At 36.5% G+C, this 21,511-nt stretch overlaps 1 protein-coding gene across 1 annotated transcript in view; it reads right to left on the bottom strand.

The window, feature by feature from the left end:
* LOC140147205 (plexin-A2-like) overlaps positions 1 to 18,295 on the bottom strand; it is a 141,143-nt gene extending 122,848 nt beyond the window's left edge. The window contains exon 1 of the mRNA XM_072168985.1: positions 18,062 to 18,295. The gene's annotated coding sequence lies outside the window, so the exon portion shown is untranslated. The remainder of the gene's footprint in view (positions 1 to 18,061) is intronic.
* Positions 18,296 to 21,511: the final 3,216 nt, after the last annotated feature.

The raw sequence follows: 21,511 nt of genomic DNA, 5'->3' as shown, positions 1-21,511 counted from the left end.
CCAATGAAAACAAGGTTATTCACATCTATGACTTATTCAAGAGAAGACAATCCAATCATATCAATTAGATTAACAAGTAATTGTTGTAGACAGCACAAAGCTTAAAACAAAACGCTTTTTTTTTTCTTCTAACACACTAGGTTCAGCAGGCAAGTCGAAGTGTGCGATTCATGCAGCTTATTTAAGGCCAGCCAATCAATCATATGCATGTGATTACTACAACATCCCAGACTACTACATCGCAGGGAGGAGTAGCTTATACTGTATAGTTGATCGGGTGCAATTAAGCACTGCAGGGGGCCTTTGAAATGCGTCAACTATAACTAAATAATGTTTGTGTAGATCTAAAATACAAATTTGTGTAGTGTTCGCAAAGCAGATGTCATTCAAGTAAATTTGATTTGCATTCATACGCTGAAAAAAACAAAGAAGACATAATTGTATATAGATCACATTCATAGCAGATCTGACATGAGATCTGCAGCAATTAAATATGCAACTAAATCTACTTACAATTCTCATCAAATGCAAAATGGCATACCTCGAGCAATTTTTATCTTAAAATTCTAATGATGTTTATTTGATATTTCAGCTAAAATTGTCGTAAATTAGTGCGTCAATCAGATCATCTTGTCAAATTATGTAGTTGTCTGCGTGAGGGCACATACTTTATCCATTACGGTCTGAGGCACTGCCAACAGCACTGATCACGAACAGCAGATGATTAACCACTTCAGTTCCTCTGCCACATTACCAAGTCGTTTTATTCAAATTTTAATTTATTTTTCAATAATTAAACATGTAATATTCATCACACATTTAAACAAGTAGGCTACTACTTGTGATTACTAAGGATTTGTCCTGAATAAAATTTAGCATTAAAATAAAACCAACAACAAAAGCCAAAACTAACAAATATCACCCTAAATTTCCAAAATTTACAATTTTTTACACACACTAGATCTATAGCATCAATTATTTTTGTCCAATTAGTTTTACATTTCTTACCATTTCCATAAATTTATCCAGCTTTAATTCATTCCATAATCTATACTGAACTAATTATACTGAACTATATTTATACAAAAAAACCAGGTGAAATCATTAATTGACAAATATCCATCTGTTTTTGCTATTGCATAAACTGTGTAATTACAGCTATTAACATTAAGGGTAGCTGTTGTCAAGTCACGATTCTAAATTAACAAGTATGTCTTCTCATAATAAATGACCCATACATAATAAGTCTGCAATAATAGCAAATGAAAGTGGCCAAGTCTACCTTAAAAAATTAGCTTTAAAAAAACCTGCAATAAAAAAAAGCAGGGGCGTACAATGAAAAATTACATTTTTGGAAGCTTTAATTGGTCAAATATGAGATGATTTTATCTAATCAAAGCCTGTAATTGGTCAATCCATCACAGATTGAATTAGATTTGGAATTATATCAGTGCAATATAAACCCAATCAATTACAATTACAGTCAATATAGACTCGCATAGTCCTAGATTCATACCTAGTTACATACTATACGGGGCTTGATGAGCAGGTTTATAAATAACATTGACAGATTTCAACAGACCTCTTTCCTATAATGAATTCAAATTTGATGACATTTGAATATTTTAATTAATTACAATACTACAGTACCTTTCCTTGATGTGTCCAATTCAAATGCACTATACTGCCCTACCACGACAAAAGGAACCAACTGACATTTTGGCATTTTGAGATATAATATGTATAAAATGTGTTTCATTTCATGGTTGTATTGTATATTGTTTGACTCATCTCAGTTTTTGTGTTTAAAATGTCAGTTCGTTCCTTTTGTCATGATTTTTAGTTCATTCATTGACTTTGGACGTTTGACAAGTGCACAACTGTTAGTTTCTTCATACCCCGGTAACTTAAAAGCTATACAATTTACCACAGTTACAGTAGTTTACACTATCAGACTGCACTTGTAGGATAACTTTTACTTTATTTTTATCAATATACTTATAAAAACCTAAAGTCGCTGCTAGGTACAGACTACACAAACGCAAACGCCTCTGCTGGTCTCAAATTTGGTTTGAGAAAATTAACCCAGACTTTTCAACATCCTTTGTGGACGCTTAAGTAAATCATCAATATATTAATCAAAAAGTATACATTTTTGGAAAAAGAATCCAATTGTCATTAATAATGATTAATATGGAAATGTTCGGTTGCGGGGAAAAAATAATCTTACCCGAAATTCATCATCATTATTCTGTATAACACCATAGACTATAAATATTGTACTTATGTATAAATAATAAATAGCTGATTGAACCAGTATCTTCTCAACCAATACACATTGCACAATGGAATATCCTTCCTGGTGGTTTTGGTTTGAGGTTACCATGCCTGTTGTGGTGGTAATTCTGTTGGTAGTCATATTAATAATAAGTCTTGTGACTTGTTTGAGAAAACTACCCGACAGAACAGAACCACACAGAGGTTCAAAATGTTTCTGCGGCATGACACATGGTGCACAGTGCACTGTTGCACCCATTGCACAGTAATGTGAAAATACCCCAGATGACCTTTGACCTCAAAAACTAAAGTAAAAAATAGATTTTTAGGGCAAAGCTACACAAAATTCAACATAAGCATACGGAATTAAAATTAGGCCGATTATCAGGGACGGCGTCAGATCAGAGGGGCGAACACTCCCCATAGATTCTTTTTAACATGCTCAATAACTGAGTAATTAAAATTCTTTGGATATTAATTTCCTATTTAAAATATGTAACATGGTGTACTTATTTACTCCCACTAGATAACTCGATTTCGTCAAAATGTCAGTTGGTTCCTTTTGTCGTGGTAGGGCAGTATAGCTCTAAAATTCATCCGTTTCGTAAATTATGCTGCCGGATTTGTTATAAACACCGCAAGATGTGCAGCTTCTACACATCCATCTATCTATGATATTGAAGCTCTTAATGCCAACTGTTGAAATGGGACCAATATTTCACCCCTGTGGCAACCTTAATCCATGTACTTGCATCAATCGCATGACCAAAATAAACAGTCAATTCCTTAATCCAAATCCCGGCATGTTTTTGCAGTATTACAGCGTATATTTCGGTGTGTGCATAGGATTCTTATTCTAGTCACGCTGGGTACTACATGGATGCATACATCTATCATTCTGTTCAAAGGAAAAATGTTGCTAAAGGATTTTGGTGCCATCGATTAGTGCAATTTAAAAGCACAACATTACCCGGCACCTGTATTACCCCTATTACCTATGTGGCTGTATAAAAAGCAATCGTCCTATGCAAGTATTTATGCAGATCAAGGCAGGTGCTGTACTTAAGGCCCCTGGGTGTAGGCCAGGTTAAGGGTTTGGAATTCATTATTTGTAAAAGGTATAGCGAAAGGTGGAATTTAATAACAGCTTTATAAGCCACCATCAGTTGACTGGGCAGTAGCAGGGTGAGTGTCCTCCATATTTAATTTCTCACCTCCGAGATAGATGATGTTTGCTTCATTGAACCAAGCATTTTACTTTGATTTAGCAAGCATATAAATTCACTTTGAATATATGATACTGAAGTTAATAATTAAATGTTATTTTCAACTGCAAATGTTGTTTGCGTGCATGTATGTGTGAGTAATTGGTTCTCAAGGACCTACTTCATGTTAATTAATAAATTTCAACCTAGCTTTCGGCTTGTCTTTCATTTTTATTTTTAAATCATACTACATGCACATATACATATGTAGATGTAAAATAATTTTTTTAAACATGAAAAATCTTGACAATTTGCGTCGGCTCGCATGTTGACTGACAGATCTGGATCCATCCAACAAAATATTCTTTGAAAAACACAAACATAGTAACATAAAATTTTGTATATGTGTGTGCATGTGGGGTGGGGTTAGAGCTGGTGTGTCTGTGCAGAAGTTTAGCATCCCAAATGGTGACTACTAAAAAGGTGGACCGTCACTCCAGTTCAAATACATTTAGGTTGCAAATTACACAAAAATCCTGCACAAAAGCTCTTTAAAATCATTTAAAATAAGTCTAACATCAATGCATATCCAGAACACACGTAGAGAGTTATTTGTGCTGGTACATGTGCCTCAAAGGGACTAAAAGCCAAAATTGTTGTATTACGTAGCAAACTGCCATACAACAGATCAATATTGTAGTCTATGTACACTGATAATGAATAGTTGAACTAGTATACTGTATACTTGTATTCCAAGATATGATTGCCAAACTTTTTATCAGACGTTATGAAATGCACAATTAATTGTTAATAAATATGAAAATATGATGCTAACATACTTAACTCCCTGCAACATGAGCACTACTTAAAGCGATCAAGTACTCTATCAAAGCCGCTGCTCCACTTCATCTCTCCACTGAATACCGACTATTTCAGAACGATGATGGAAGTTGACTCATTTATAAATCTAATACTTACAAAAATACATAACTTATTATACATAACTTAATAAGTTAGCCTTGAGTGAAGCTAGGTTAACACCAATCTACACATGATTCATACGCCTTTTTGGTTTAGTAGACTTTGCCCAAATCAGAGCCCATCAGGAAAACACCCTTGGAATTGTGTGGCATTTTTAATCTCATAATTCTTTGATGCGTTCATTTTCTACTTCTGATTAATGAATAAAATCCAAGCTGTTTTCCTCATTACGTTCAAAATTGTGTTATTGAAAATGCAAATGAAAAGCATTGCAAGCAGTTTTAACATAGTTAGAAAGATGTAAGATATACAAGGATTTTCACACATACTGGCTTTGGGGATATAGTCAGCATTCCTAGCATTAATGAGAGGGTGATTGACTCCATTTAAAATACAACATGTGTAGTCTATTACAAATGTGCGTAGTACATATGTAATTGAACATACAAATTCCTGTACTGTATTGTATATTTGAGATTTTGTCATTCAACACAGCATCTGAACTTCTAGAACGCAAACTTTTGCTAAATTAGTTTACTACTTCAAAAGGTATTTTAATCTTCAGTAATCTGAAACTGATACTTAAATTTGCAGTTATCGTTAAAATTCTCTTTTTAAAACTAATCCTATCTGTCTTATCTCATAAATTAAATAAAGAAACTTTTATAAATGATTTGATTCCGCCACATACATTATTCCACAGAGATTGAAACCATTAATCTAGGGAATGCGAGTTAAGGGGGTACTACACCCCTGTGGTAAATTTGTAACTATTTTTGCATTTTTCTCAAAAAACAATAACACACTGGTAACAAAAGTTATGTACATTATTGGGGCAAGGAATCCAATTACTACACTGAAATTTCAGTGACTCAAGACAAGCAGTTCAGTATATTACTATATAGGAAATGAGGTACATCTTAGCGGTACCTTATTTCTTATCATAAATAACAAACCGCTTTTCTTGGGTCACTGAAATTCCAGTGTAGTAACTGGATTCCTTGCCCTATAATATACATAACTTTTGTTACCAGTGTTATTATTTTTGAGAAAAATGCAAAAATAGACACTAAATTTATTGAGGGGTGTAGTACCCCTTAAGGAAACTAGTTACTTTTAAAATCTCAAATAATCTTCATACAATCACAAGTTCATTTCTTCTGTTTGTTATTATGCAGAATTTCAGCATTGGTAGCTGACAATAGAAAACTGCAGGTAAATTGTATTTTAACAACTCTTTGTACAGGAGCCAACCGTTGTTAATCCATGATGAATCCACATGGATATGTTTACGCGTTAGCGCGTAAAATTTGCCATGCCTAGAACTTGTGTGTGCTACATGTTGTTGTCATTATTTTGGAGGAAGCAGCTAAACAGAAAATTAATCGATCTTCTTGTAATGTTGAGTGGCAATGAATAAACTGGACATTCCCCATGAAATAATTCTATGAATTTGACAATCTTTCGCTTGTTTTCGTTGTTGAAAGGTATTCAATCGTGTTTCACCGTTGAACATGATTGAATCCCTAAGTCAATAACTTGCTGAATTCAAAGCACAAGTAAAATAATCAACAAGGTTGCCAAATTTAGAGACATTTATCCCTTTCTTTGTCAAAGCCAGTGTGCCCTGAAATCACAAACCTTCATGTATACAGTCTGCTGAAGCAAAGATGTTCTTCGGCTTTCAAGAAACTTATCTGCAGCAGCTTGGATTTCAATAAATATACATACAGTATACATGTACATTTGTATCAAGACAAATCTTCCAGAACATCTGCTCCCAGATCTCTTTAAAAATGGAAATATACAATGCAGTACATGTCTGACGTGTGACAGGTGTGGCACAAGAAACTCAACACTCTCATGAGATGAGCTTGGATACTCTCAAAGCTCCTAGGTGAGGTTCTCAAGAAGATATATTGTAAATGATGAGCTGTTTGGTCAACAGCATTGGAGTAATGTAAAGATACAGTGAATCATTGTGACATGTGATCACTCTATCTTGCTTTCAGTCACTGCATAGAAAGCCACTTTAAACCAACACAAAATAAGATCCCTAATCTTGTAGGCTTTGATACTTCTTAATCTGGAAAGGCGCATTTCTATACAGAATTACAAATGAGTAATTCCGAATGACCCTCCATGGATAGTACCCAGTATCCACACTTGGACAGGTTAATATGATGACAAAAGGTTAAGCAATCAGCCTGATACTTTTAAGATTTTTTTTCCTCAATGCTCAAGTAACATTACTCTTTAAAATGTAAATTTACTCCCAAGTAAAGAGTCCTACATGTAATTCAAGATATCCTTTTGAACGACTTGACTCACAGAATTTTTTTACATACAAATAACTGACCGATTTGATAGAATTTCCCGCTGACCTCATCTGGCTCAGTGACAGCTTTGAGATGTAACACAAACCTTCTTTGTGATTTTTTAGATCTTTTTCTTCCAAATCTTCTTTTTTTTTATTTACCTTCTTTAAAAATCTGTCATGTTGAATAATAAGATGATGTGAGCATGACAGAGGCAATATTGAGTCATAGGAGCGTAATTATATCAGTGCCCCTTGAATTGTTATTGTTATCTTGATATAGCCCTATCACACAGACAATATCTGGCATGTATGTCATTTAGAATTTATCAATGGATCATCTTGGCAAAATACATCACACAGGCTATTCTGTTGCATGCAAGATGGAAGTCAAAATATACATGTATCAAGGGATTCATTGGATTTGCATGCACTGTTGAAATGCTTTTTTTTTCGTAGCTGTCAACTCCAAATTTTATTAATTTTTTTCTCTTCCAAATCAGCATGTAAAATACTAATGCCCTTGACCATTATAGCAATTTTAGCAACAATATACATTGTCCAATAATACAATAAATAAATAAATTATAATGAAAATATGATCAGCATAGATTTATAAAATTGTATGATAAAACACACACTGTTGCACGTCACCTTGTACCGAATAAAACCAGAATTTTAAAATGAAATAGATAATAGATCTCATCTTACAGAATTTAATAAAACCTGAAATTTGATCTTAAATTGTAATGAAAACAAAATGTAAGCACTATTTTATTGGATGCTGATGATTTGTGCATAATCATTTTGAAATACAGCCTATAGGATTCTTATTTTAATATATGTGACCATCCACCACAACTGAGCACGGATGTCGCCAGTGCCACTATTGAGATATGCTCCATTGAACTTAACAATAAACAATAGGAAACAAAGGATTTATTGACTGTTTTATTGATTTTCACTACTTAAATGTCAAGTACTATAGACATGATATACATCATTTTAAAGCTAATTTCAAGCAGAATATTTTGGTTGAATATCTCAAAAATGATGATTGGCGACTTCAGGGCTCAGTTGTGCTGGATGGTCACATATTATATATATTTTGATACATCCATATCAAAACGATGCACTTGTCGGCTGATACATGTGTCTCATTTCACATAATAGCTAGGAATAAATACCAGGCTCATTTCAATTGGAGGTCACTTCCAATAATTACCAAGTCATATGGTTAAAGAATGCTCTCTGTATTCCTAAACCATGTGACTTGGGGATGATTTTAAGTGACCTCCACTTGAGATGAGTCTGGTATTATTCCTAGTTATAAAGTGAAATGAGACACATGTAGCAGCCGACAAGTGCATCGTTTTGATAGGATGTACACAATTATAGGATTCTTATTTTAATACATACATGTAAGTTTCCTTTGATGACAATTTAGATCTACATTGTATGCTGCTAAGGTAGGGACTGAGTCCCGGAATTGAGTCCCGCCTCGGGTAGCTGAGTACCCGGCAGGAATTCCAATTTTTTAAAGTTTTTTTTTTGGTTTTGTAGTGTCCCTGGACCTAGACCTAAATGCTAGGATCATTGATATTAATGATATCAAAATGCATTGAATTTGAATGCATTTTGATATCATTGATAGAGTATGACATGAGTACAAAATATCAATTTTCATATTAAAAACACAAAACATCATGCAATTTTTTTTTTTAGGTCAACCATGAATGATCCTAGCATTTAGGTCTAGGTCCAGGGACATTACAAAACCGAAAAAGAAAAAAAAAATTTTGGGTACCCGGGTACCCGCCCGAAAAATAAATGGGTACCCGGGCACAAAATTACCCGAATATCCCAACCCTATATGCTGCATACTGAATTACACCCGGTGTAAACTTGCGCTAACATTGATAACAAATCAACAACTATTTTTGCTACTCCTACCATGTGTCCACCAGGGTTGTAGCTAGAGAATTTCTAGCGCTGTGGTATGTAGGGGAATTTTTCGTGAAATTGACAATTTTATTGAAAATTGCCTAAATTTGGCTAAATTCTATGTGATTTTGCAATTTTTGACACTTGAGTGCTGGGTGCTGGAGCTTAAATTTTTGTCAGTGGTGGGCTCTAAATCTGAGTGCCGGGCTCTGCCACCCGCCACTGCCCGCGGTAGCTACATCCCTGGCGTCCACACAGGCTAGTACTCCTAGCACCACGCCAACCAGTTCCACCAAGCATTCACTTCTGGTCGGCCTAAACATCAGCTACCACTTCTGGTGTTTCTGTGACCTTTTTCAACCATGCGATATGTAATGAATTAGTTCCGACCAACAACAAAAGGTCAAACTTACACCGGGTGCCAGGAGTAGTAGCGTTCACATTGCAACTTAAGCCTGGCGGAGGTTACACCAAGCTAGTAAATCATCGGACGTACACCTAGCGGAACTTACGCTGACCATCGTTCACACTGCCACTACTCCTGGCAGTGCCTACCACTACTCCCAGCAACTTGCGCGGATGAAGTTCCACCGGGCGTACATCCAACAATGTGAACACAACTAGTGCCATTTAGTCCCACCAAGGGCGCAACACAGTGGTGGGATGGGGACTCGAACCCACGCACATCAAGCAATCTCTCAGTCCAAGGCCGTAACCACTGAGCCACAGTTCCTCTAATGGTATTAAAAATTGTCTTGAAGTATGGATGCAGTTTGCACATCATCAAGATCTTTTTATTTGCATACATGTACACATATTATCAATATTGATAACATATCATTCATTTGTCAAGCATGAATCTCTATTACTCTAATTTGATAAAACTATGGAATACAAAATTATGAAAATGTTGACATAGTCTGCTACTATGATCAATATTTGACATGTCCATATGAAAATTGTGTTTTTCCTTTCACTCAACTTGTGACAAGTACCTGTACACTTGACATCGTCAGTTCCTGAATGAAAGCGAAAACAAATCATAAAAACTAAAGCTGCATTCAGTGATAGAAGTGGGTAATCGGTTGCTATTTCCTTACTTGGCACCCACCATAGGGCCTAGAAAAATCAGTGTTTGCTGAAAATGACATGGTTTAACACTGATTAAATTTAACTAATTTTGGCTAATTTCCCACAGAAAAGCCATTTTAATTTCAAGAATCACATTCGACTAGTAAGAAAATGAAATATCATTAAAATGGATTGATAATCTTACTACAATGTTTATCAATTAAGTCGACAGAGATGAGAAAGTAGGGGTGTGATTTTCGGGTAATTTTGTGCCCGGGTACCCGGCGCATTTTTTCGGGCGGGTAACCGGGTACCCGAAATTGAAAAAAAAAAAAAAAAAAAATTTTGAATTTGAATGCATTTTGATATCATTAATAGAATATGACATGAAAACTATGTATCAATTTTCATATTAAAATTACAAAACAATGTGCAAAATTCAATTTTTTTTTTAGGTCAACCATGATCCTAGCATTTAGGTCTAGGTCCAGAGACACTACAAAACCGAAAAAAAACTTTGAAAAAAAAATTAAAAAAACAAAACAAAAATTTTTTTTTTTTTTTTTTTTTTTTTAATTTCGGGCCGGGACTCGCTCACACCCTTATGAGAAAGTGAATAAAATTTAGGCCTAGGCCTACATGTATATGTTTCAATGACCTGTTTACATTTGATCATTGAATTAAAATGATAAATCTTCGTGTACGATGTATCTGTCACGTATGAGCACGGAAAATCTGGCAGCGCACAAAATCGCATAAAGTGTCTTTTTTGTTTAAAATCTAGAAAAATGCAAGATTTACCACATTTGTGGGTAGAATGTGTGGAAACTAAATGCCAATTCACCTAGGCCCTACCACCCACTACCGAAAAGTATACAGGCACACAAAAATGTTGAGACTCATACTTATGTGTGCTATAATTCCTTTTAAACATTTCGATTTTGATAATCATTTTAAACTTATAGCCGTCAAACAATATTCATTGTTATACCGTGTAGCACAACTTCCAGGAAATTATTATGCTATGTTGCATGGATTAAAGGTCAATATCAGGTAGTGGTCCACCCTAGATCTGATTGCACGATCATTGTGCTTGCTAAATTGGCTGTTTGCATCCAGATCTGTACTATACTAAAAATAATATCCTACACTCTTTGTGAAATTAATTAGGGCACCCCTATAATTGGCGATTATCACAAATAGTTCAAACAAGAAAACCATTTTAAACTGCCCAATGAAACCACCTACCTACCTCTGACAAATACCTTGTTGAAGTCAAAATTTCTGGTAAAATATGACATGTTAGCTAAATTTTGAATCCTATATATTGATTTTGCATGAAAATAAGTAATCAATTTATTAGATCTGCAAATGAAGGGAATCCCAAATCTGGAATCAGAACCGATCTGAAATCGACCAGATTCAGATCGGCCTGATCTAATCTATGCATCCATAATAATATCAAGGGAGGGGGCAATGTACTGGCTGCAATATCAAGCTCTCGGCTGCCATGATTTGGCTTGTGTGACATGAAGTCAATACCCACTGTGTTTGTAAGATAATGTTACATAGGGTTCACAATCGCACACATCTAATGCAAGCAAAGTAAATGTGATCGTCTCCTTGGTGTAACAGGTTGATTCCAGTTGACAGGTTCTGACAATGTGATAATCTAGTAATGACCATTTCTTCATCAAAAATCAAAATGCTGATTTGTCCTAAGACTCAAGTCTTATCCCCATTTCCCTAAATGTAAGTTAATGCGCTTTGCAAATTGTAATTTTACATGAAATTTCATTTTTGCCATTCCGTAGGCCCTACATTTTTGCAACAAATTGGATGAAACATCCACATTGATCAAGACCTTAAATTAATCGGCTCATGTGGCTACTGGAGCATTATTTTACAATTCAACATCAATGGAAGTTCACCATCAAGTGTAAGAGTGAATAACAATTGAGGTACTCATAGATACCAATTGATTGACACACCTGCTGGTTATAGCCTGATACCAACATATATTTAGAATTATGTATTTCCTGCTTTCTTGAAATTAGGATGAGACTTTTGCTGTTTGAAACATACTCTAAATACTGTACTAGCCCTACAGAAAACCCCATTGCTATACTTAGCATCCCATACCACCCCTGGTGGAGTAGAGCACCATGATCAGGATTGTAGCTAGACCAAGTTGAGTGCCGGCTAATTTTACTATCAAATTAGAGTGCTGGCTCGGGGCACAATCTTTTTAGCGAACAAGAGGGATCGGGGAATAGGATAGGGGGTATACCCCAAAAAAATTTTTTGTTTTTTTACTCTTTTTATGATGAATAAATCATTTGTGGGGGTGGGGAAATAATAATAATTTGTTTATATTATTATTATTTTATTTTTTAGTGACTGTCCAAGACGGCTACCTCCGACCAGCGTCAACCAGTGTGGCTACAACCCTGCCCATGATGTGGGATTTCACCCACAGACATGGTACGCCCACCAAGTGAGCACCAACACTCTATGTACAGTGGAACCACTTGAACACAAGTCCGATAACATCGCAAGTAGGCCTATCTTTAAAATACATAATACAATGGCCTTATAACACAAATTCCTGTTCACATTTACTAAAATGCAAAGCCCTGATGACATTGACAACTTTGTGTTTGAACAAGGTTCCTTTCTGTAACGCTATCAAGAAGAACCCGGAGGTAAAATTCACTTGGAAAGTTGACAAATGAAGATTCTGGTTCCAGGATATGAGCTAATTAACAGAGCAACATCCCTTCCCTGGGCTAAATCACACCTGAGAACCCCTTCACACACCTGCCATAACCTGAAGCACAGGGTGCCCTCACTATGTCAACTTGGCCAATGTCTATGTACAGTCAGTGCTGTTGTTAAAAGATGAAAATGTTAGGAAAATTTTCAAATGACTTTTAAAAATATGATTTACATTTGATATACATATTTACAAATTTCATGAATGCTTACTTGCTTGTCTAACCCTAACCCTACCCGAGGTTTTTTGGCTATCGGAAGGGAAAGAAGGAACGAAAAAGGAGAGAAGATGAAGAAGAAAGTCACTTGGCACCCCGGATTCGAACCTCGGACCCCTCGCATGCCACGCATAAGATCCCCAGCATGTAGCTACACAGGTGTCGTTGGGCCGGCCGACGATTCCCTGGGTATTTTTATGACTTGGTCTGATTGCGTCATCAAGTCCCGTGGAATGCATGCACGCAGAGCGGTTTTAATAGTGAGCTTTAGTGAGTCCTAGTTCTGTTAGGGTTAAGAAGGCATAGAGGGAAAATATGCATGGTCACTAACCCTAACCCTACCCGAGGTTTTTGGCTATCGGAAGGGAAAGAAGGAACGAAAAAGGAGAGAAGATGAAGAAGAAAGTCACTTGGCACCCCGGGATTCAACCTCGGACCCCTCGCATGCCACGCAGAAGATCCCCAGCATGTAGCTACACAGGTGGCGTTGGCCCGACCAGCGATTCCCTGGGTATATATGACTTGGTCTGATTAAGCGTCATCAAGTCCCGTGGAATGCATGCACGCAGAGCGGTTTTAATAGTGAGCTTTAGTGAGTCCTAGTTCTGTTAGGGTTAAATGGTGACTCTGTAGTCGCTTATTCGGACTCCCATAATGGCTCTCAAAACTGCTCTATTCAGCATTAAATAAATACTGTACTGACTAGTCCAGTGGAGTATTTTCTCTTCCCTCTACACAGTATAAGTACTGTAATTTATATGTATCTTACATTTTATAAATTGGAAGAATTCATAAACTGTCAAACTTCAGCCTATCTGTCTCCAGTATGCCTTAAAGTCGAGTACTGCTCATGGTGGTCACCTCTCCATCCTGGCAGGAAACATCTTATGCCCAACCACACACACACAAGTTTAAAGATCATCTCACAGGGACTTAATACTTGAGAATTCAACCCAAGAAAGCCTGTCAATATTCCTTTTTCCCCGGACAATCATGGAGTAGAGCCAAGCCCGTATGCAGGATTTTTTGGGGGCGATTTTGTGAAAAGTGGACTTTCTTCCCCAAATTTGGACCTTTTTTGACCAAAAAAGCGTAAAAAAACCGATTTTTTCGATTCTGAAATTTTGGGACTTTTTGTATACTTTTCCAAATTTGGGGAGGTGCGGTCGCAGTTACTTCAAAATGTCGAGCAAACTGCTATGCGATACAGCCGAATTCGAACCCTGCGTAGTGCTAAATGCTGTAAACAGCCTCAGCACGCTTTACATTTATTCCACCATCATAAGAAAAGTCGGAACCACATTTGCTCCCTACAAATGCGCAGTATTCATCAGTACAACGACTGTGACTACCCCTAACAGCTTCCCATTGCACCTGGGTAGGGTGAGGCAAGTGAGGCAAAGCGCCTTGCCCAAGGGCGCAACACGGTGGTGGGACTGGGACTCGAACCCACACACATTAAGCTCTCAGATTATGAATCCAACGCCATAACCACTGAGCCACCATGTCCTCATCTACAGCCTGATAGACGACACCAGAGATCTTGCGATTGTCCAATGTGTTTACAAACTAGACCACTCCCACTGAATAAGAATAAAGTGCAAAGGATGATGGCAAATGCTGCATGTGGTACAAACGAGTTGGCATACTATCCATCCAAACTATTACTATATAGTCTTCAGTGTACAAATTCACTACATGTATGTTCAGAAACAATTGATCAGTAAAACTTAGACACAAATATGATTGCAAGTACTGTCACAGATCTTTTTAAAGTACTGTCACACTATGCGCATGTCTCATGAGAATTTCAAATTTTAGCGACTTTTAGAATGCACATTTTCTCCAGTATCTTGGCAAGTTATGTTCCAATTAATGTTAGAGTAGACATGTTTGGGAACTTTAAGGGTGAGGCCAAAGTTCCCAAACATATCTACTCTATTATGAGGAAATGTGCTGCACTGGTGGTTGAAAATAAATGGGTCGATTATTTGGATATTTTGGATGAAGTAGAATGGAATGATATCCATAGTAGTGCACTGTAAAATTAGTCGCATTCAGGGCTAAAGTCCATTGAGTTAAAGCAAACGCTCATCGTGAGCGGCTGTGTTTACTTTGGAACTTCCTTTGCTTTAGAGTAACGCTTTATCGATTTCAACTACATTCCGATACCAATGGACTATTCTCAAATGTGAAGCTCTCATCATCATCGTCGATCTCCGGTACTTATATCCGAGTATACCGTTCTGATGAAGTTTCTCCACTCATGTCAGTTTTGCATTTTGGTGTAACACCTGTAAATTGACAGTTTAGTTATAAATAATCCCATCTGTCCACCTGAGACTCTGCTTCTATCGATGAGCAAATTTGAAGCTAGACTTCTCGAGTAAACTCACGAGTCACAACCTAGTCTACAAAAGTTTTATGAATTATAACAAACACAAGAAACTAATTTCTTACACAATGAGCAAATTTTAAAAGATTTTTTTCTATCTTGGATACCGCATGTTGTGTCAATTAATACAATCACAATGGGGTCTGATCTTAGATACATACATGTATATGTAAAGACTGCACAAAAAGCATCGCAGCTGTTATAAAACGCCTATAGCGTTTTCAACAAAATTTCAACATAGAAAGGAGGATGATTTATTTTCGCAAATTTTGATACCCCACTTGTCCAATTTCGTTCAATATTAACAACACAGCAGTGTTTAAAGAGAAATACTTGAATTTAAAAGTTGCAGCTATTTGTATTGATTTGAAGTCAGCGCGAAGATAAATGGAGGGTTTTACGTGCCACAATGCTTGCGTAATAACCATTGATCATTGTAAACGGCAACTTTTAAATTTGGGTAATTTTTCTTTAAAAGCACTACTGTGTTGTTAATATTAAACAACATTTGATAAATGTGGTATCAAAATGCGCGTAAATAAACCATCCTTCTTTCTATTACCGGTACTATGTAGAAATATTGTGGGAACAATTACTACGGTACCGGTACATGACTTTCTGAAGCTATAGGCGTACTTACATAACAGCTGCGTTACTTTTTGTGCAGACTTTAGTTAGTACATGTATAGGGCCGAGAACCGAGTCTACAACAGAACTGACATTCGGTCAGTTGACATGACGCAATTACTTGCCATGGATCGCTTCATCGCATTGGTTGTTTTTGCCGGGATTTGCAAATTCCATATCATGCCCTCTGACACGAAGGGGACACTTACTGTTGGAGGAAATCACAAAACATGTCATAAATAAATACCTTTTGGTGAAACAATTTCTTATCGGGATTCATGAATTGGGAATAAACTCCCAATTTAAGGAAAAGCAAATTGGTATTTTCTATGCGGAAAACAAAATTTGCTAAAACTGAAAGGCCCTGTACAAACCAATAGGGATTTTGCTAAATAGATTTGTGCAATATAGTGAATAGATGAAACAACCCTGACACTAGTTCACCACATAAACTTGTATGTTATGGCTCAAAATTTGGACCGCTTGCATCCGTATTTTGAAATAAAAAAATGTTGATGATTTTAATGATCCCCGACTCCCGGTCAATTATTTTAGCTGTGTCACGTGTATGACGCTTATGGGAACCAGCCACACTTCAGAATTAAAAAAAACAAGCGTGTGCATAACATGATAAAAGACAGTCAGTCTAAACTAAGTAAAGTATATATGCAAAGCTTTTGGTGTTTGATATTTTGGGAGACTGTGAGGGATCCCAAACAACAGGTGACGGATCCTATTCTTGACTCTGTAATATTCCTTCAACAATTCGCAGTACGGTAACGGTCTTATATGTAGGTACCGGCATGCTAAGTGAATTCAAATTTGCCATCAAACTGCATCATTTTATATATCAAATTAAAGCCCTTGAGTAAACAAAGCCAAAACTGAAAACCTTTTTTTCATAGCACTTTCCGTAGCAAAGTTACATCTTGTCAAAGATTGACTTTCATCAAAAGATTCAGCTAGCAAAATTCCCCAAAACGGCATTTCGGGGGTGTTTCTAGATCTTAGTCTCATTATGATAGCAGCTTTTTTTAATGGAACTGCTATCAAAAGCCCTCCAAAATTCCATGTGTGATTGTCTTATCACCATAAAAAATCATATATTTGGGTCAAGTGAAGTATAGAAAACATATTTATGTAGGTTTCCTTCTTCGCCAGTTGTTTTAAATTTCTATGTAAATATGCATTGACATTGTCGGCGAATTTGGCTGACTAGCAAATGTGTTAACTAAGGTATGCCTGGCATAACTATTATTATTATTATTATTATTATTATTATTATTATTAAACTGCATTTATAAAGCGCCTTTACAAAAGGACAAAGCGCTGAACAAAACAAAACAACCTTAAGAACTACAAATTTTTTTTTTTAAACAATCAAAACCTTAAAAATACACACATAGCATAAAAAAGAAACAGTTAAAAACATGATACATGTACAATGTACAAGTAATGATTACCATCCTAAAATAAATACCAAAATAAAAACATAAACTTTATATAATGTACAGAAGTAAAAAACTATTATGAAACATAACTGAACGCTAAAAACCATTTCTAAAAATTAGGCAAAAACACTATATAGAATATCAGCAAGGAGGCGGTGAATTACTTAATAGATGGATATAAGTAAGTTTTGAGTTGTTTTTTAAAAGCATACACAGAGTTACATTTGCGCAATGATGTTTGGATAGAGTTCCATAGTCTGGGTGCAGCTACCCGAAAAGCATTGTCGCCATAGGTGCGACGGGTGCGTGGAACTTGGAGGAGTTGTTTATTTTCAGACCGGAGATTTGTTCTGAGGTGAGTATAAACATGAGTGTTAGTGATAGTATGAACTATTATATGTTGTACAGAGACAATGTATAACTATAAATTCCTTGTGCCACCCTGCATGCCCTGACAACACACAGAATTACTGAATTTTGCGTAAATGACACTGCCACTGCCTGGACTCAAGTGAAAATTATTGGGTTACCGGTACATGTACAGTAAGCTTAAATCACAAACACAATGACAAGTACTGACTATTGATTTTAAGCTAATAAGCTAACATGCCCAAGTACTCAAAACCCAATACGAGACCAATACTCGACTGAAAGTATAAATCGCCTGTCTCATAGTACATACCGGTGTATATGAATTCTCACAATGTACAGTCACAGTCATGCAGTCAGTGTGGAAAGTTGTCTCGTTTGAAATCACAATCACAGTAATTTACTCACATACATTGTCAGGTTTAACTTACCCACAAGCCGCCAAAGAGGACTTCCTGATGATGACACACTCCTCCGAATCTTCACAGTTCCGACAAGATCTAGTTTCCGAGATATTTTGTAGTTAAAATCTTTGTTAGTTGTTGCTTGTTGGTTGGCTATCAATCAACGCAGCATGCCATTGGTATCACATCACACAGTCCGGTGTACGGCGATATTGTCATTAAGCTTCCGGGTTCATCTATGCGACAAAACACGCACATTTTGGTCCCCGATCTCTATTGTTAACTGTACAGAGCAATGAGAGAGGCGTATTTGAGTACCAGCAAAATTCAATCATACCGCGCCCAATGCAACTATTTTCCAAGCGTTAAAATGTTATGTGGGTTTCTGTCCTGGGAGTGGTGTGTGACTGTTTGAGATGGATGGGAATAATTATTAGTACTAATTATTCCCGGGAATAATTCTGGTATAATAATGCTACCCTGCGAACCAATTATAACCCTATCCCTAACCATATAACCCTAACCCTCGCATGACGATTTAGCGGGGGGGAGCTGTGTGTGGGTGTGAAGGGGGACATACCGGGTAATTTCAGCCTGAAAAAATTAACACAAATTTTCCTGGAAAAATTGAGTTTGTATGCTTTTCTATGGGGTTCACCCATCATTTTCATGTCAAAAAGGGGGCCCTGAAATTTTTGAGGTCTGTAAAGGGGGGCCCCGAAAAATTTTCGCGACGGAAATTTTTTGCCCACCCCCCACCCCCCGAAAAGTAACACCGCCTATTTGATGCCACACTAAGAAAGAATGATTATATCAACATGTACACCAAGTCCTCCATTAGAACCCCTCAAAAAGGTTTCTGAAAAATCAAGAACCCGTTGGAGAACAATTACAGAGAACCACAAAAGATCCATCAGAAGAGTGTCCCGTCCGAGGGTTCTCCTCAGGGGCGTAGCAAGCTTTCTTTCTTGGTCAGGGTGGGGGGGGCAAAATAAAATTACAGGGCACAGCTGAAAAAAAAAAAAATGCAATCTTTGTTTTAGAGAGACTGTACATGTCTTCGAGCTATTATTGGGACGATGTGCGTGAGTAGCGCGCAAAAAACATTTTGAATTTGACACTATTTTTGCCCATGATCAAGATGAAAATGGCTTTATTGGGACAATGTGCGCGCGCAGCCCGCAAAAATTTTGTATTTTACACTATTTTGGCCCGTGATCGGGGTGAATTTTGATGGAAAAGGGGCTCCTTGCCCGTTATCTTTTCCTTTGCCCTTTGGTCAAAGGGCACTTTTTTCTTTCATTTTTTGTCAGGGGGCAGTCTGCCCCCCTTCCCCCAGCTGGCTACGCTACTGGTTCTCCTGATTTAGAGGAAAATGAAGAACCCTTTAAAAATTATTCTTTTTATATAAAAGTAGCCTAATAGCCTATATAGAGTAGGGTGGTTTTTTTTTTTTTTTTCGTTGCCTTTTCTGCATTGTCAATCAAATTGTGTTTGATCGAGTCAGATAATCATGTAAAAGTAGCCACATCAACCATGTCAACGGGTTCTAGCTAGTTGTGGTTTCAGTTTGATTGAAGTCGTGGTTTTTCCACATTATTAAAATGATCTGCTGATTTGATTAAAAAGTATCCATGAAAGAGCAATAATTGTAGTATTGACATGCTTGATGAATCACGATAAAGCAGACATGATCATGAATCATAAAAAATGTAAAATTAATATTTTTTTTTTTTAATACAAAATATCATTCTGTTCATATTGAATACATTTTACTATGCACCTGATTAATTATTGTCTACAAGTGAGGAAATATTATTTGTGCCCGATTCCATTATTGAACTGCAGTTGATCAATATCAATGGGATTTTTAAAATTATCATATTAAATATAATTTTTTGTCTGTTCTTCTCTCTCTTCTTTCCCACTTTATCTTCTGTGTAACCCCAATTCAATTAAATGTACATTATACCATTATATTATTGCCAAAGTCAGCTCAAAAGACCTATTCAGCGGTTTGCTCATTCGGAAAATAGTAAAAATCATTTAAAAAAATCAGTTTTTTGCACATTTGTCAGTGAAAAAGTTAGCTACATGTATTTTAGAGGGGCTTCAATTTTGTCAAAACTGCTGTTTTAATTGTTTTTGCCAAATTTTGGATTTTAAAAATACCTTATGACAAATTCAATGACTTATCCTTCATTTTTAAGCAATTACTAAAATTATCTCATCTCAGGAAGGTAGCATTCATAAAGTGATCTTATAATATTTCTCAATAAGTGCTGTAACACAAGATGACTGCATCCATATAGGCCTATGCCTACCCAAGATGACTTCATAAACGCGTGCTATCTACCTAAGAGGACCTCATCAACGTGTGTTATCTACCTAAGATGACTTCATCAGTGAGTGCTATCTACCTAAGAGGACTTCATCAATGGGTGCTATCTACCTAAGATGACTTCATCAGTGGTGTTATCTACCTAAGACGACTTCATCAACGTGTGCTATCTACCTAAGATGACTTCATCAACGTGTGCTATCTACATAAGATGACTTCATCAACGTGTGCTATCTACCTATGACTTCATTAATGGGTGCTATCTACCTAAGATTACTTCATCAATGGGTGATATCTACCTAAGATGACTTCATCAACGTGTGTTATCTACCTAAGATGACTTCATCAGTGAGTGCTATCTACCTAAGACGACTTCATCAATGGGTGCTATCTACCTAAGATGACTTCATCAGTGGGTGTTATCTACCTAAGACGACTTCATCAACGTGTGCTATCTACCTAAGATGACTTCATCAACGTGTGCTATCTACATAAGATGACTTCATCAACGTGTGATATCTACCTAAGATGACTTCATTAATGGGTGCTATCTACCTAAGATTACTTCATCAATAATGGGTGATATCTACCTAAGATGACTTCATCAACGTGTGCTATCTACCTAAGATGACTTCATCAATGGGTGCTATCTACCTGAATTGACTTCATCAGTGAGTGCTATCTGCCTAAGATGACTTCATCAATGGGTGCTATCTACCTAAGATGACTTCATCAATGTGTGCTACCTGCCCAAGATGACTTCATCAATGGGTGCTATCTACCCAAGATGACCTCAACGTGTGCTATATACATAAGATGACTTCATCAATGTTGCTATCAACCCAAAATGACTTCATCAACGTTTGCTATCTACCCAAGATGACTTCATCAACGTGTGCTAGGCTATATACCTAAGATTACTTCATCAATGGGTGCTATCTACCTACGATTACTTCATCTATGTGTGCTATCTACCTAAGATGACTTCATCAATGTGTGCTATCTACCTAAGATGACTTTATCAACCTATGATGACTTCATCAATGGGTACTATCTACATAAGATGACTTCATCAATGGGTGCAATCTACATAAGACGACTTCATCAATGGATGCTATTTACCTAAGATAATTTCG

The sequence above is a fragment of the Amphiura filiformis genome, chromosome 3 (genome assembly GCF_039555335.1).
Source record: "Amphiura filiformis chromosome 3, Afil_fr2py, whole genome shotgun sequence".
In the NCBI taxonomy this organism is placed as follows: domain Eukaryota; kingdom Metazoa; phylum Echinodermata; class Ophiuroidea; order Amphilepidida; family Amphiuridae; genus Amphiura; species Amphiura filiformis.
Note: the sequence above shows the minus strand (reverse complement) of the source record. Positions and strands in the feature narration are given on the sequence as shown.